The sequence below is a fragment of the Pseudophryne corroboree genome, chromosome 10 (genome assembly GCF_028390025.1).
Source record: "Pseudophryne corroboree isolate aPseCor3 chromosome 10, aPseCor3.hap2, whole genome shotgun sequence".
NCBI classification, from domain to species: domain Eukaryota; kingdom Metazoa; phylum Chordata; class Amphibia; order Anura; family Myobatrachidae; genus Pseudophryne; species Pseudophryne corroboree.
In genome coordinates this window covers 214270648-214284506 of record NC_086453.1, presented here as the reverse complement: position 1 = coordinate 214284506, position 13859 = coordinate 214270648, and the positions used below count along the sequence as shown (strand labels likewise).

Genomic DNA, 13859 nt, shown 5'->3' with positions numbered 1-13859 from the left:
GTGCAGTTTCTGAGTAGCTTCAGACCTACTCAGCGCTTGCGATCACTTCAGACCATTCAGTTCCTGTTTTGACGTCACAAACACGCCCTGTGTTAGCCCAGCCATGCCTGCGTTTTTCCTGGTACGCCTGCGTTTTTACGAGCACTCCCTGAAAACGGTCAGTTGCCACCCAGAAATGCCCACTTCATGTCAATCACTCTGCAGCGGCCATTACGACTGAAAAGCTTCGCTAGCCCTTGTGTGAAAATACATTGTCTGTTGTGAAAGTACATTGCGTGTGCATACTGCGCCACATACGCATGCGCAGAAGTGCCGGTTTTTCACTTAATCACACCAGATAGTACTGAATCTTTCAGCGAACATTTTCAGCTAGCGATCAACTCGGAATGACCCCTCATGCAGGGCCGTCTTTTCGTATGGGCTCAAGGGCCCCAGGAGTATAAGGGCCCTAGGCCGATAGCTGAGGATCCCCTCTTTCCAGGGGTACCAGATTTTTGAAAATCGGCCCTAAGGAACCAGAGATATCTGACTTCAAAGCAGTGGTCCCCATCCAAGCCTGTTAATTGCGCTTCCCAGCCAGATATCTTGGGCTCTGTATGACTTAGAGCATTTCAAAAGCTGGGGCTCTCCACTTTCGGTGGACACTAGCAACTTGTCTCTACTATGCCCAGAACCAGAGATATCAGCCTTCAAGCAGCTGGTCCCTGCTCAAGCTCCACACGCCTAATATGCAGTTTAATATATTTGTTGGTGGATTGCTCTTGTTCCTGAACTCCTGATACCCAAGTTCCCAGTTCCTCCTGACAGGTGGGACACTCTAATTTTTATCCCATTCAAAGCTAAGAAATCTTTTTTCCAGGAACTTGAGTAATCTGCAGTCAAGCAAGCTGCCACCCACCAGAAAATGATGAAAATTAAGCCCACTCTACTATCGACCCCTCCCATATGTATTAAACACCCCCTACCACCCTGGAAGTCATGTATCGGGGGCCCCTTCATTCAGCCCAACACCCTTTCTACAGATTAGCAATCTCCCTCCCGCCTCATCTGTGCAGTAAAGGAGTAATTAGCAGAAATTACTGCTCCAGGTCCTACATGCTGAGCGGAAGATAGTACACCCCCTACCGCCCGCGGGACATCAAAGCTGCCGCTGATAGCACCCCCACCCATGGAGGATGGGTAGGGGTGTGATACCCGGTACTTGGGACCCTAGACTTTAATAAAATGTGGGTATCACCGATTAAAATGGCAGGCTGTAGGGGCAAAGGTAATGGGGAGAAGGGTACGAGGAATGGTAAAATGGAGGTCATATGGACCCTGGAGAGAGAGAGCTTGGTCGGACGGTGTGTCCCCGCGCTGCTGGCGGGACACATATGGGGAAGAGAGGAGAGAGGATAAAAGGAAGAATGGTCTCGAGGAAGGTTCGTTGTGTGACGCAGGAGAGGGAGAGAAGCGCTGAACAGAGAGACAGGTCGGAGGCTTACCGCTGTTGAGGAGATCGGGATCCCGGCGCAGAGAGTGGAGTAGCGTGCAGCAAGAAGCCGGCGGTCCTCGTCAGGGCAACCGCGACGCTGAGAGGTCGGGACATCAGCCTAATAGTGAGCAGACTCATCGCACCCAGGGACAGAGAGGAGGCGGCTTCCCTGGGAGGTACAAGTATGGGGGCGGCCGTAGCGGGACTCGACCAGTCAGCCGGCAGTGGGGCAGGCAGAGGGACGGAGCGGCACCTCCCCTAACAACCGGACGCGGTTACCCCGCCAGCCAAGGTATTTAGCGCAGAGTACTGCTCTCCCCGTGACTCAGTGACCCAAACGAACAGGTATCACCAGGGAAAGTCTAGTGCATCTCCAGCAGCCAGAGACCCCTGCCCGCACTCCTCTCCTTTCACCTCATGAGGCGAGGAGCAACTACAGTACAGTAGCCTCCCAATTAACTCCTTTCACTCAGCACAGCACGTTTTGACGAGGAGGATAGTAAGAGTAAATAAACGGAGACTCTTATCGCCATTGAAATAGATAGACAGCTGTCCATGTTGGTTCAGTCAGATAAAAGGAAAGTGTTGATAAGAATCCGGCAAGCTGTCGCTAACCCATAAGTACCTGTTTAACCCCCATTTCGTCCGAAGGCAGGACAGTGTAGAGAGTTCAGGACTATTCTGTTAAAAGCTACCCCTCCAGTAAAACCAAAAGCATAACCGATACAGAGAGAAACACTCCTAGACAGAGTTGAACTCCAATTTTACAATTAGATAACATCTAGCAAGTATAGCACTTCACGCAGGAGCCTCGTAGACTATCGTATTGCTTCACAGTGGATCAAGGGAGATTTAATGCAGGGAAGGTAGCACCCAACTAGGAGATATGTTATAACTTCCTATATGTGCACCAACGTATGAAGATTCAGCTGAACTGTGGGTATTCTAGGGAATTTGAACTGCAGTACTGCGAGGGGAAATACTTAACTAATGTTGTGACTCAAATATTGTAACTGTATCAGTTTGATATAATGTTCTCATAGTTCGTTAATATAAGGTATGCCATACTAACCATTATTTAGGTAGTGGAAGCGGAGTGGAGTCACCGAGCCACTGTGTTCCGGGTTCCTGTCTAATAAAACTTATTTACCGTTGTGTGTCGCATGTCATTGACCCCGAGTGAACTTATTTGTCTGCAGCCCATATCCGCAAGTAACAGTTCTTCATCACGTCGATAGCTGTCAGGACCTGCAGGGAGAAAACAGAAAATAAGAATTTACTTACCGATAATTCTATTTCTCGGAGTCCGTAGTGGATGCTGGGGTTCCTGAAAGGACCATGGGGAATAGCGGCTCCGCAGGAGACAGGGCACAAAAAAGTAAAGCTTTACTAGGTCAGGTGGTGTGCACTGGCTCCTCCCCCTATGACCCTCCTCCAGACTCCAGTTAGGTACTGTGCCCGGACGAGCATACACAATAAGGGAGGCATTTTGAATCCCGGGTAAGACTCATACCAGCCACACCAATCACACCGTACAACTTGTGATCTAAACCCAGTTAACAGTATGACAACAGAAAGGGCCTCTTAAAGATGGCTCCTTAACAATAACCCGAATTAGTTAACAATAACTATGTACAAGTATTGCAGATAATCCGCACTTGGGATGGGCGCCCAGCATCCACTACGGACTCCGAGAAATAGAATTATCGGTAAGTAAATTCTTATTTTCTCTATCGTCCTAAGTGGATGCTGGGGTTCCTGAAAGGACCATGGGGATTATACCAAAGCTCCCAAACGGGCGGGAGAGTGCGGATGACTCTGCAGCACCGAATGAGAGAACTCCAGGTCCTCCTTTGCCAGGGTATCAAATTTGTAAAATTTTACAAACGTGTTCTCCCCCGACCACGTAGCTGCTCGGCAGAGTTGTAATGCCGAGACCCCTCGGGCAGCCGCCCAAGATGAGCCCACCTTCCTTGTGGAGTGGGCTTTTACAGTTTTAGGCTGTGGCAGGCCTGCCACAGAATGTGCAAGTTGAATTGTGTTACAAATCCAACGAGCAATCGACTGCTTAGAAGCAGGTGCGCCCAACTTGTTGGGTGCATACAATATAAACAGCGAGTCAGATTTTCTGACTCCAGCCGTCCTTGCAATGTATATTTTTAAGGCTCTGACAACGTCCAACAACTTGGAGTCCTCCAAGTCGCTAGTGGCCGCAGGCACCACAATAGGTTGGTTCAGATGAAATGCTGATACCACTTTAGGGAGAAAATGCGGACGAGTCCGCAGTTCTGCCCTATCCGAATGGAAGATTAGATAAGGACTTTTATAAGATAAAGCCGCCAATTCAGATACTCTCCTGGCAGAGGCCAGGGCTAGTAACATAGTCACTTTCAATGTGAGATATTTCAAATCCACCTTTTTCAATGGTTCAAACCAATGGGATTTGAGGAAATCTAAAACTACATTTAGATCCCACGGTGCCACCGGAGGCACCACAGGAGGCTGTATATGCAGTACTCCCTTGACAAAAGTCTGGACCTCAGGGACAGAGGCCAATTCTTTTTGGAAGAATATTGACAGGGCCGAAATTTGAACCTTAATGGATCCCAATTTGAGACCCATAGATAATCCTGATTGCAGGAAATGTAGGAAACGACCCAGTTGGAATTCCTCCGTCGGAACACTCCGATCCTCGCACCACGCTACATATTTTCGCCAAATGCGGTGATAATGTTTCACGGTGACTTCCTTCCGTGCCTTAATCAAGGTAGGAATGACTTCTTCTGGAATGCCTTTCCCTTTTAGGATCTGGCGTTCAACCGCCATGCCTTCAAACGCAGCCGCGGTAAGTCTTGAAAAAGACAGGGACCCTGTTGTAGCAGGTCCCTTCTCAGAGGTAGAGGCCACGGTTCGTCCGTGAGCATCTCTTGAAGTTCCGGATACCAAGTCCTTCTCGGCCAATCCGGAACCACTAGTATTGTTCTTACTCTTCTTTGCCGTATGATCTTCAATACCTTTGGTATGAGCGGCAGAGGAGGAAACACATACACTGACTGGTACACCCAAGGAGTTACCAGTGCATCCACAGCTATTGCCTGTGGATCTCTTGACCTGGCGCAATATTTGTCCAGTTTCTTGTTGAGGCGAGACGCCATCATGTCTACAATTGGTCTTTCCCAACGGTCTATTAACATGTTGAAGACTTCTGGATGTAGACCCCACTCTCCCGGATGAAGATCGTGTCTGCTGAGGAAGTCTGCTTCCCAGTTGTCCACGCCCGGGATGAACACTGCTGACAGTGCTATCACGTGATTCTCCGCCCAGCGAAGAATCTTGGCAGCTTCTGCCATTGCACTCCTGCTTCTTGTGCCGCCCTGCCTGTTTACATGGGCGACCGCCGTGATGTTGTCCGACTGAATCAACACCGGCTTTCCTTGCAGGAGAAGTTCCGCCTGGCTTAGAGCATTGTAGATTGCTCTTAGTTCCAGAATGTTTATGTGAAGAGACTTTTCCAGACTCGTCCATACTCCCTGGAAGTTTCTTCCTTGTGTGACTGCTCCCCAGCCTCTCAGGCTGGCGTCCGTGGTCACCAGAATCCAATCCTGAATGCCGAATCTGCGGCCTTCTAATAGGTGAGCCTTCTGCAACCACCACAGAAGTGACACCCTTGTCTTTGGTGACAGGGTTATTCGCAGGTGCATCTGCAGATGCGACCCTGACCATTTGTCCAACAGATCCCTTTGGAATATTCTTGCATGGAATCTGCCGAATGGAATTGCTTCGTAAGAAGCCACCATTTTTCCCAGGACTCTTGTGCATTGATGTACTGACACCTTTCCTGGTTTTAGGAGGTTCCTGACCAGATCGGATAACTCCTTGGCTTTTTCCTCTGGAAGGAAAACCTTTTTCTGAACCGTGTCCAGAATCATTCCTAGGAACAGCAGACGAGTTGTCGGGATTAAATGGGATTTTGGAATATTCAGAATCCACCCGTGTTGTCTTAGCACCTCTTGAGATAGTGCTAAAGCTGTCTCCAGCTGTTCTCTGGACCTTGCCCTTATTAGGAGATCGTCCAAATATGGGATAACTAATACGCCTTTTCTTCGAAGAAGAATCATCATCTCGGCCATTACCTTGGTAAAGACCCGAGGCGCCGTGGACAATCCGAACGGCAGCGTCTGAAACTGATAGTGACAGTTTTGAACAATGAACCTGAGGTACCCCTGGTGTGCGGGGTAAATCGGAACGTGTAGATACGCATCCTTGATGTCCAAGGATACCATAAAGTCCCCTTCTTCCAGGTTCGCTATCACTGCTCTGAGTGACTCCATCTTGAACTTGAACTTTTTTATGTAGAGGTTCAAGGACTTCAGATTTAGAATAGGCCTTACCGAGCCATCCGGCTTCGGTACCACAAATAGAGTGGAATAATACCCCTTTCCTTGTTGTAATAGGGGTACTTTGACTATCACTTGCTGAGCGTACAGCTTGTGAATGGCTTCCAACACCCTCTCCCTTTCGGAAGAGACGGTTGGTAAAGCAGACTTCAGGAAACGATGAGGAGGATCCGTCTCTAATTCCAACCTGTACCCCTGAGATATTATCTGCAGGATCCAGGGGTCTACCTGCGAGTGAGCCCACTGCGCGCTGTAATTTTTGAGACGGCCCCCCACTGTCCCCGAGTCCGCTTGAGAGGCCCCAGCGTCATGCTGAGGTTTTTGCAGGAGCCGGGGAGGGCTTCTGTTCCTGGGAAGGAGCTGCCTGTTGGTGTCTCTTCCCTCTTCCTCTGCCTCGTGGCAGGTACGACAAGCCCTTTGCTCTCTTATTTTTGTAGGAGCGAAAGGGCTGCGGTTGAAAGGTCGGTGCCTTTCTCTGTTGGGGAGTGACTTGAGGTAAAAAAGTGGATTTCCCGGCAGTAGCCGTGGCCACCAAGTCTGATAGACCAACTCCAAATAACTCCTCCCCTTTATACGGCAAAACCTCCATGTGACGTTTTGAATCCGCATCGCCTGTCCACTGTCGTGTCCATAAGGCTCTTCTGGCTGAAATGGACATAGCACTCACCCGAGATGCCAGTGTGCAAATATCCCTCTGTGCATCACGCATGTAGATAAATGCATCCTTTATTTGTTCTAACGACAGTAAAACATTGTCCCTATCTAGGGTATCAATATTTTCAATCAGGGATTCTGACCAAACTACTCCAGCACTGCACATCCAGGCAGTTGCTATAGCTGGTCGTAGTATAACACCTGCATGTGTGTATATATTCTTTTGAATAACTTCCATCTTTCTATCTGATGGATCCTTAAGTGCGGCCGTCTCAGGAGAGGGTAACGCCACTTGTTTGGATAAGCGTGTGAGCGCCTTGTCCACCTTAGGGGGTGTTTCCCAGCGCGCCCTAACCTCTGGCGGGAAAGGGTATAATGCCAATAACTTTTTTGAAATTATCAACTTTTTATCAGGAGCAACCCACGCTTCATCACACACGTCATTTAATTCTTCTGATTCAGGAAAAACTGTTTGTAGTTTTTTCACACCATACATAATACCCTGTTTTACGGTATCTGTAGTATCAGCTAAATGTAACGTCTCCTTCATTGCCAAAATCATATAACGTGTGGCCCTACTGGAAAATACGTTTGAATTTCTACCGTCGTCACTGGAATCAGTGCCCGTGTCTGGGTCTGTGTCGACCGACTGAGGCAAAGGGCGTTTTACAGCCCCTGACGGTGTTTGAGGCGCCTGGACAGGCATTAATTGATTGTCCGGCCGCCTCATGTCCTCAACTGACTGTTTAAGGGAAGATAAACCATCACGTAATTCCACAAATAAAGGCATCCATTCTGGTGTCGACCCCCTGGGGAGTGACATCTGCATATTTGGCAATTGCTCCGCCTCCACACCAATATCGTCCTCATACATGTCGACACCACGTACCGACACACACCGCAAACTCACAGGGAATGCTCTAATGAAGACAGGACCCACTAGCCCTTTTGGGGAGACAGAGGGAGAGTCTGCCAGCACACACCACAAAGCGCTATATATACAAGGGATATCCTTATATTAAGTGCTCCCTTATAGCTGCTTTAATATATATATATATAGCCATTAATGTGCCCCCCCTCTCTGTTTTACCCTGTTTCTGTAGTGCAGTGCAGGGGAGAGACCTGGGAGCCGTTCTGACCAGCGGAGCTGTGACAGAAAATGGCGCCGTGTGCTGAGGAGATAGGCCCCGCCCCTTTTTCGGCGGGTTCTTCTCCCGCTATTTTTCCAGTCAGGCAGGGGTTAAATATCTCCATATAGCCCCTATGGGCTATATGTGAGGTATTTTTAGCCTTGTATAAGGTTTATATTTGCCTCTCAGAGCGCCCCCCCCCAGCGCTCTGCACCCTCAGTGACTGCCCAGTGAAGTGTGCTGAGAGGAAAATGGCGCACAGCTGCAGTGCTGTGCGCTACCTTATGAAGACTGAGGAGTCTTCAGCCGCCGGTTTCCGGACCTCTTCACGCTTCAGCATCTGCAAGGGGGTCGGCGGCGCGGCTCCGGGACCGGACTCCACGGCTGGGCCTGTGTTCGATCCCTCTGGAGCTAATGGTGTCCAGTAGCCAAGCAGCAAATCCACTCTGCATGCAGGTGAGTTTACTACTTTCCCCCTAAGTCCCACGTTGCAGTGATCCTGTTGCCAGCAGGACTCACTGTAAAGAAAAAAACCTAAACTAAACTTTCTCTAAGCAGCTCTTTAGGAGAGCCACCTAGATTGCACCCTTCTCGTTCGGGCACAAAATCTAACTGGAGTCTGGAGGAGGGTCATAGGGGGAGGAGCCAGTGCACACCACCTGACCTAGTAAAGCTTTACTTTTTTGTGCCCTGTCTCCTGCGGAGCCGCTATTCCCCATGGTCCTTTCAGGAACCCCAGCATCCACTTAGGACGATAGAGAAACAAAAGGTAAAACTGGCTAAGTATTATGAACTTACCTGATACCTACCTATATCTAAAAGTACTAACACCAACCGAGTATTACAGGGGCCCCAGTGTATTGCTGTGCCCAGGGGCCCACACTGCTGTTAAGACGGCCCTGCCCCCATGTTCATCTATTGGCTACCCGAAGACCCTTCTCCGAAAAAAAAAATTATATGATGTTAGCTATCGGAGAATCAAGCTTCATAAATTGGAGAATACCACAGTTCCCTTAAAAAAATAGGGACTACGGAATCCTGCGTTACTTACCAGAGCACAGGAAATATCTGTGATACTTCCTGCATTCTCTGCTTTTAGTAAATAGCAGTGATAAATGAAAACTGCTGTTTCTGCATGATATTCAGGGGTGATACATTTAATAAATAGACCCCTAGGAGAGTTTAGTGTTGCAGCTGTCTGTAATTGCATTGCACTATTAGCTAGAACCCTTCATGATACACCATGCATTTGTTTTAAAAATATAGAGTGTATTGCCGATGCCTTTATCACAATGATCTATCTACTCATTGCTATTTTTACAAGTATTCAAGCTGTGACTGTGACTTGCTGGACTGCACGTCAACACAGGCGGTTGTTAAACCACACATGGTGTACTACAATAGTAACAGCACCCCCAGGTATACGATAAGGCAGGAAAAGCATCTTTCTCAATGTGCTACAGATTGTTGTAAATATCACATGAAATGAGCCTATAGCATTCTATATGAAGGTGTAAGACTGGAAATGCTCTTATTTTGTGAGAAAATGCTAAAAATAATTGTCAATCTTTCCTGTCCCTCCAGGAGACAATTTATAAGCTTAGCTTACTGCTGACTCTCAAGAAAACAAACTTTGTTTCTTTCAATTCCATTCACAGATTGTAAGCAAACTGTCCCTGAGGATTATAAAGAACACTAAACAGATCATATTTGGGGTGGAGACAGGGATTTCAATGTTAACAGGCTAATGTTACCTCAGACATGTTTCTACTGGGATTTAAATCAACGTTAACCTCCAAGTTTGAGCCTGCCCAGGTGCACAATATTCATTTTCCTGAAGCTACAAAAAAATAATAAATGACAGTTATAGTTCCCTCTGGGCTTCTCATAATCAGCTCCGCTCCCTCCTTCTACTCATTTCACGGAAATCCAAACTTTGTTTTATTTATTTATTTTACACTCAGCTCCCACGATGCAGTTGGTTAATATTGGAAATGATGGATGATTTGTAGAGAGCGGAATGAACTATTTTCACACAGCATTCCAGTTTTTGATTGAGAAAATCTCTGTCTTCTGAAAAGTAATTAAATACCTGAAGGCGTCTACATTAAAATAAATATACAGTACTTAGAAACTTTCTCAGTCTCTCATCCCCCCACACACACCCCCACCCTCACCACCTCAAGCATCTTTTTTAAAACTTCTGTTTGGAATTTTGTTGTTAGGTAGGATAAGGTTCCAGTGACATGTTTAGAAAGTCGAGGCTAAAATAGCTATTTGAAACACTTCCCAAAGCAGTTACCAGCAGGAGCATCACTATGTTATTCTGAAAAGTTATTACCGCAAACGATGGACTATGGGCTGCCTGTCTCAGGAACTGTTGTTCTGTGGTTTTCTGAAATGCACACTTGTCTGCTAAGAATCAGATATAGAACAAAACCTAATTTTAGACTGCACAGTTGTCAGCCAATAGTGATTATTGACGCTGTACTATTTTTACTTACATTTCCAGAGCATCTGTATAATTCCTCTATTAAATAAATACTTGGGGGAGGGGGGATGTTATCAAACCTTGGACAGAAGACAAGTGAGGTGTTGCCCATAGATTCTAGCTTAAGTTTTATTGAATTCTAATCTTTAGATTCAGGGCCTGATTCAGCATGGATTGCAAAAGCAAAATCTTTCTCTAATGGGCAAAACCATGTGCACTGCAGGTGGGGCAAATATAACATGTACAGAGAGATTTGGATTGGTTATTATTAGTGATGTGCACCGGAAATTTTTCGGGTTTTGTGTTTTGGTTTTGGATTCGGTTCCGCGGCCGTGTTTTGAATTCGGACGCGTTTTGGCAAAACCTCCCTGAAAATTTTTTGTCGGATACGGGTGTGTTTTGGATTCGGGTGTTTTTTTTACAAAAAACCCTCAAAAACAGCTTAAATCGTATAATTTGGGGGTCATTTTGATCCCATAGTATTATTAACCCCAATAACCATAATTTCCACTCATTTCCAGTCTATTCTGTATACCTCACAATATTATTTTTAGTCCTAAAATTTGCACCGAGGTCGCTGGATGGCTAAGCTAAGCGACCCAAGTGGCCGACACAAACACCTGGCCCATCTAGGAGTGGCACTGCAGTGTCAGACAGGATGGCACTTAAAAAAATAGTCCCCAAACATCACATGATGCAAAAAAAGGAGAAAAAGAGGTGCACTGCGGTCGCTGGATGGCTAATCGAAGCGACACAAGTGGGCGGCACAAACACCTGGCCCATCTAGGAATGGCACTGCAGTGTCAGACAGGATGGCACTTAAAATAATAGTCCCCAAACAGCACATGATGCAAAGAAAAAAAGAGGTGCACCAAGGTCGCTGGATTGCTAAGCTAAGCGACCCAAGTGGCCGACACAAACAGCTGGCCCATCTAGGAGTGGCACTGCAGTGTCAGACAGGATGGCACTAAAAAAAATAGTCCCCAAACATCACATGATGCAAAAAAAGGAGAAAAAGAGGTGCACTGCGGTCGCTGGATGGCTAATCGAAGCGACACAAGTGGGCGGCACAAACACCTGGCCCATCTAGGAATGGCACTGCAGTGTCAGACAGGATGGCACTTAAAATAATAGTCCCCAAACAGCACATGATGCAAAGAAAAAAAGAGGTGCACCAAGGTCGCTGGATTGCTAAGCTAAGCGACCCAAGTGGCCGACACAAACAGCTGGCCCATCTAGGAGTGGCACTGCAGTGTCAGACAGGATGGCACTAAAAAAAATAGTCCCCAAACATCACATGATGCAAAAAAAGAGAAAAAGAGGTGCACTGTGGTCGCTGGATGGCTAAGCTAAGCGACACAAGTGGGCAGCACAAACACCTGGTCCATCGAGGAGTGGCACTGCAGTGTCAGAAAGGATGGCACTTAAAAAAATAGTCCCCAAACTGCACATGATGCAGAGATAAATATATATATATATATATATATATATATAATATATATATATATATATATATATATATATATATATATATACTGTATACTGGTGGTCAGTAAAATTCTGCACTGTCCTCCTACTATAATACTGCGCACAACTACAATGCAGCACAGATATGGGTAGTATACTTGACGACACAGAGGTAGAGCAATGGACTACTGTACCGTACTGCTATATATATATACTGGTGGTCAGCAAAATTCTGCACTGTCCTCCTACTATAATACTGCGCACAACTACAATGCAGCACAGATATGGATAGTATACTTGACGACACAGAGGTAGAGCAATGGACTACTGTACCGTACTGCTATATATATACTGGTGGTCAGCAAAATTCTGCACTGTCCTCCTACTATATACTGCGCACAACTAAAATGCAGCACAGGTATGGATGGATAGTATACTTGACAACACAGAGGTAGAGCAATGAACTACTGTACCGTACTGCTATATATATATACTGGTGGTCAGCAAAATTCTGCACTGTCCTCCTACTATAATGCTGCGCACAACTACAATGCAGCACAGATATGGATAGTATACTTGACGACACATAGGTAGAGCAATGGACTACTGTACCATACTGCTATATATATACTGGTGGACAGCAAAATTCTGCACTGTCCTCCTACTATAATACTGCGCACAACTACAATGCAGCACAGATATGGATAGTATACTTGAGGACACAGAGGTAGAGCAGTGGACTACTGTACCGTACTGCTATATATATATATACACTGGTGGTCAGCAAAATTCTGCACTGTCCTCCTACTATATACTGCGCACAACTAAAATGCAGCACAGGTATGGATGGATAGTATACTTGACGACACAGAGGTAGAGCAATGGACTACTGTACCGTACTGCTATATATATACTGGTGGTCAGCAAAATTCTGCACTGTCCTCCTACTATATACTGCGCACAACTAAAATGCAGCACAGGTATGGATGGATAGTATACTTGACGACAGAGAGGTAGAGCAATGGACTACTGTACCGTACTGCTATATATATATATACTGATGGTCAGCAAAATTCTGCACTGTCCTCCTACTACAATACTGCGCACAACTACAATGCAGCACAGATATGGATAGTATACTTGACGACACAGGTAGAGCAATGGACTACTGTACCGTACTGCTATATATATACTGGTAGTCAGCAAAATCTGCACTGTCCTACTATATACTGCGCACAACTAAAATGCAGCACAGGTATGGATGGATAGTATACTTGATGACACAGAGGTAGAGTAATGGACTACTGTACCGTACTGCTATATATATATATATATATATATATATATATATATATATATATATATACTGGTGGTCAGCAAAATTCTGCACTGTCCTCCTACTATAATACTGCACCCAACTACAATGCAGCACAGATATGGATAGTATACTTGATGACAGAGGTAGAGCAATGGACAACTGTACCGTACTGCTATATATATATATACTGGTGGTCAGCAAAATTCTGCACTGTCCACCTACTATATACTGCGCACAACTAAAATGCAGCACAGGTATGGATGGATAGTATACTTGACGACACAGAGGTAGAGCAGTGGACTACTGTACCGTACTGCTATATATATACTGGTGGTCAGCAAAATTCTGCACTGTCCTCCTACTGTAATACTGCGCACAACTACAATGCAGCACAGATATGGATAGTATACTTGACGACACAGAGGTAAAGCAATGGACTACTGTACCTTACTGCTATATATATACTGGTGGTCAGCAAAATTCTGCACTTTCCTCCTACTATATACTGCACACAACTAAAATGTAGCACAGGTATGGATGGATAGTATACTTGACGACACATAGGTAGAGCAATGGACTACTGTACCGCACTGCTATATATATATATATATACATATATATATATATATATATATACTGGTGGTCAGCAAAATTCTACACTGTCCTCCTACTATATACTGCGCACAACTAAAATGCAGCACAGGTATGGATGGATAGTATACTTGATGACACAGAGGCAGAGCAATGGACTACTGTACCGTACTGCTATATATATACTGGTGGTCAGCAAAATTCTGCACTGTCCTCCTACTATATACTGCGCACAACTAAAATGCAGCACAGGTATGGATGGATAGTATACTTGACGACACAGAGGTAGAGCAATGGACTACTGTACCGTACTGCTATATATATACTGGTGGTCAGC

General features: G+C 45.9%; 1 protein-coding gene across 4 annotated transcripts in view; it reads right to left on the bottom strand.

Annotated features, from left to right (window-relative positions):
* LOC134966385 (serine-rich adhesin for platelets-like) overlaps nt 1-13859 on the bottom strand; it is a 215043-nt gene that overhangs the window by 185653 nt on the left and 15531 nt on the right. For all 4 annotated transcript variants that reach the window (XM_063943071.1, XM_063943072.1, XM_063943074.1 and 1 more), the window contains exon 2: nt 2547-2722. The gene's annotated coding sequence lies outside the window, so the exon portion shown is untranslated. The remainder of the gene's footprint in view (nt 1-2546; nt 2723-13859) is intronic.